This window comes from Cupressus sempervirens, chromosome 7, assembly GCF_028749045.1.
Source record: "Cupressus sempervirens isolate cs-2001-9-10 chromosome 7, ASM2874904v1, whole genome shotgun sequence".
Classification (NCBI taxonomy): domain Eukaryota; kingdom Viridiplantae; phylum Streptophyta; class Pinopsida; order Cupressales; family Cupressaceae; genus Cupressus; species Cupressus sempervirens.
The window spans coordinates 899,937,386-899,942,210 of NC_143124.1; positions in this window are offsets into that span (position 1 = coordinate 899,937,386).

Consider the following 4,825-nt stretch of genomic DNA (forward strand, 5'->3'; position numbering starts at 1 on the left):
CCGCCAGAATGCTAGAGTTGAGGTCATCCCAAGGGGTGATGAAATCCCCAAGTAGGCCTCCTAAAAGCTAAGACAAGATTTTGGATCCTAATCTTATGCACCCAAGATGGCCTCGAAAGACAACAAGGGGAGAGAAGACTTGGATGATCTTGGGCTAAAAGACAGAGTTCTTTTCCAATTGACGCTTTAAGTTTTTTGATCTAGACCTTTTGAAAACACATGTGATTTAAGATGCAACGGTTCAATTCCAATTTGAAATGCGCCAACAAAAGAGAAGTGATCGAAGAATGAATACACCAAGAAGATTTAGGGTCAACAAAAAGTAAACTCGCGTGCCCGGAGGCCCTCCACGTCAAGTATCGATTGATTTTCTTTAAGGCATTCAAGATTGAGTGTGAGTTTGTTTTAAGCCCAAAACAAAGATGTGTGTAAAGCTTGATTTCAAACGCGCACCCAGAGGCCCTCCGTGTCAAGATTTGTTCAATTTTTATGCCCAAATGAAGTGTTAGCGAGACTAATGTGCATTCAAGAAATTTTCTATCTTAGAAAAACCAATAAAAACTCAAGTGAGTGGAATTTGATTTTTGTGGAGCACTTAACACCTTCTTTGGTAGACCCATCCCCATATATGGCGCTGATATTGCAACCAATGGTTAAAATGATGGGTGATTAAAGAGGGTGAGTCCAACAACAAATTCACTCAAAGTGTCTTTATTTTTTTTTATAACTTAGAAAGTTTCTAAAATGTGGATTCTTTTTATGCCCCAAAAGATGATTATTTGATCTATGGCATTCAAGATTGAATTTTTTGTTTTAATCATTCATTCATAACAAAAAAAAAAAAAACTTGATTTTAATCCATAGCACTCAAGAGTGATTTTAGCAACATGCATTCAAAGACAAGTGATTAAACATTCAAGTTTTTTCCTTTGAGCATTCAATATTGAGATTTTGCATGTTGTTTTAAGAACTTTGAAGTGCTTTTTTTTAACCTTAGATCATTCGAGATTGTTTTGGACTCAAAAGTGAAAATAAATCTTTGGACTTTGGTTTTCATTCAAGATTTTGTGTTCTAGTTTGCATGTTTTAAGCCTAAAAAAATGATATTCCTAGATTGTTTTGATGCATGAAAAATCTAGGAAACATTCAAGATTTTGCAACAAGACATTTGTTTGGAACAAATAACAAAGCTTTTAGGACGATTTTGGCAACCATTTAGGACTTTTAGTTTTCATGAGATTTTTAAAAGAACTTTAAAATATTTGCAAATGATGTTCATTTTATCCTTGATTGATGCTTTGAGTTGGATTTAGATTTTAGTGTGCACTTAGTGTTGATTTTGAACCTTTTGAAATGGAAACTTGAAGTTCTTTTTAAATTCCCAAAAATGAAGTGTTCCTAACTTTGCATGAATGCATCTAAAACCTTGATGTTGCAAGGATGCAAATGATTGGATTGGTTTAGTTTCACTTGTTAAAAGGTTTTTTTTTTTTTTTTTGCAAATTTTTAGTTTTTAACAGATTTAAGTATAATTTGGGGGTTCATTTTAAGCACTTCAAAAAAAAGTGTGTATGATTTTGCTTCCTTAAAAAAAAAAGGCCAAGATCTCTCAAGAAGAAGAAGAAGTAGACAGTATAGAAGAAGAATATAGACAAGAAGAGAAAGAAGAATTTCAAGTGCTCCGTCTACCTATAAGCTTGAAAAATCTGCAAACACTATGAGATAGACTATGAGTTCCTTTGTCTTCTTCATGCTCATGTGGACCTGCAAAACCAATTTATACAATCCTACCAATCACAAAAACAAACAAAATTAGCCAAAATTAGCAAATGACATACAAAACTTGACTAAAAAAGCTAATGAAGATGACCCATGGGGGGTCCCACTGGGCATGCCAAAATGTATATGCTACTTTAGTATGTTAGAAACACTAAATTATTAAAACAATCAAAAGAATTTGCATACTAATTTAACATAACTTCATGAGAGACAAAGTGAAGTCCTCAAATGAGAATATGAGCCATGGATAGGCTCTCTCAATGAGGATGATCACTTGATGTAGAGGTGTGTCTAATAGCTAAAATGGCTTGATTATGTATGTACACTCAAATGCTCAAATGGGCTTCAATGGAAGATTTTAATAGATTTTGGTGAATGGATTTGATGAAAAAATGGCTTCTCAAAATGGCATTATGGCTTTACTTTCTAGATTGTGTTGTTTTTGCAAAGGGGAAGGATCCAATTTATAGGCAAGAGGCTTGAGGGATGGAGGGCTAAGATGGAAGGAAAGGAGAAAGCTTATGGAGGGCTCAGATTGAATGAGAGGAGAGCACATGGATTGTGCTTCTTTACAGCCAATCAGGGAGTGACACATGTCATAGGGTGAGAGGATGGAGGAAAGGGCAAGGATGAGTCAACAAAGGAGGCTCAAGGGATAATGTCTTCATAAAGACCCTTCATAAGTGCTTTGTAAGAGCATTGAAGGAGAGTGTAAGAGATATTTGAGGGTCATTTATGTTGGAGGGTGAGGAATTTTGACTTGGGTTGGATTAGGAAGGTTTTAAGCTTGCTTTGGATTGTGCAAATGATTAGAGGATGTATTAGGATGGTTTAGGATTAGCTTAGGGATAGGCAAGTGGATGGCAATAAATGAGGGTGGGTGAAGAAGGAGATATTTGTTAACTTTGGCTTGGGTTAGCAAGTCTTAACCCATGTTTAGGGAATGTGACAAAGTTAGGGGCAGGATTAGGATTAGGGTGAAAGATAAGGATTGACATCTTCTAGAAGAGTCTAGGCTTTGGATGAGGATGAAGACTTTCTAGAAGAGTCTAGAACTTCTTAGGATGAGGATAAAAAAGGTTTTTAGGAAATAAATAAAGTTTTATTTATTTCAAGGGTTTGGGTTGAGGAGATATTTATTAAAATATTTTTAATAAACATGAGGATTAATATTTAATCTTAATTAAATATTTTGAGTTGGGATTAGGGGTAGGAAATGATGGGATTAGCCTTTAATTAAAATTAAAGAAGGATTAGAAGATTTTGGAAGAAGTTAGTGGTCTTAAGGAAATTGGCCAAGTTTTGGGCAAAAAATAAATAAATAATTTATTTTGGGATTTTTGGTCAATTTATTAATTAAATAATTAATAAATAAGGAAATAATGTTTAAATAAAATTTAAACATTTTTGGTAGGGATTCCTTAATTAAATATTTTTAATTAAGATAAAGGGATTTAATGGCATAAAAATAAATAAATAAATCAATTAATAAATGATGATGTCATCAGGGATTTTTTTTCAAAAAATAAAAATATTTTATTTTCTAAAGGATTTTTAGGTGTCTACAATGAGTTCCTGGTGCAAGCGCTACACTACCTAGCCTATGATAACCTTGATTCTAGGATGATCTATTCTATTGTAGGATAAGACTCATCTCGTTACCGTCATATCTACTATAACCAAACCATTCCAAAAAATCTAACTCAGAATGGGAAACGTTACCTTATCCATAATGCTTCACAGTATGTCATTATTGCTAATGACTTGTTTAGGAGAGGTCTCAATGGAACACTCCTTCGGTGTTTAGAACACAAAGAGTCCAAATGTGCATTAATTAACGTTCATGAGGGCATTTGTGGATCCCACTCAAATGGCTTGACACTAGCTTGCAAACTCATTAGAGCTAGTTACTATTGGCCTAAAATGGAGCAAGAGGTAATTAAGTACGCCAAGTCCTGCAAGCAGTGCCAATTCCATGGGAATCTGATTCACACTCTGGCCAAGGAGCTAATTCCATCTACTACAATGTGGCCATTTCAAAAATGGGCCTTCGACTTGGTGGGTCAGATTCACCCAACTTCTTCTAATGGACATAAGTTCATTATCACAGCTATAAACTACTTCATGAAGTGGGTAGAGGCAGTATCTCTCACACTAACAAATGGAAAAACTTTAGCTCTTTTTATTACAAACTACATCATCTGAAAGTATGGTGTACCATCCTCTATCATGAGGATAGTTCAAAAACAAAGACCCCAAGGAGCTATGTAAATGATTCAAAATCACACAACATTGGTCTTCTATCTATTACCCCTAGGGTAATGGCCAGGTAGAGGCATTCAATAAGACAATCCTCAAGATCCTCCACCACACAATTAGAAAATCTAGGAGGGACTGGCACCTCCAAATTAATCCAACTTTGTGGGCATACAAGACAAGCATCAAGAATCCAATGGGTACAACACCCTTTGCTTTAGTTTATGGAGTAGATGTTGTACTTCCAATAGAGGTTGAGATTCCTACCTTGAGAATCTCTATGAAAGGCCTTATTATTGATGAAGATTACATAATAGCTTGGCTTCAAGAGCTAGTGCTACCAAATAAACGTCAACAAGTGGTGTGTGATCATCTACAAGCTTATCATTAGCAAATGTCAAGAAGCTACAATAGGAAAGTTAGGCCACATGACTTCCAACTGGGTGATCTCATCTTGAGAGAGAATCCTACGAATCAACAACAATGAGTTCAAAAGGGGAAGTTTGAACTAAATTGGCTTGGTCCTTATATAATCACTGTAGTCTATGGATTTGGTGCTTATCAACTTTCTACAACTGAGGGAGAGGTGCTCAAAGAACCTGTCAATACTCTCCACCTAAAGCAGTTTTATAGTTGATCTGATCTTAAAAGCTCTTTGTACATATCTAAAAGTCTTGAAATTTTTTTTTACCCTAGTGAAAACCTAGCAATAGGTGCCTTGGTAATACCAAAAAAATTGAAAAATTCTAAAAAATACAAAAAAATTAAAAAAGAGAAAAATACAAAAAAA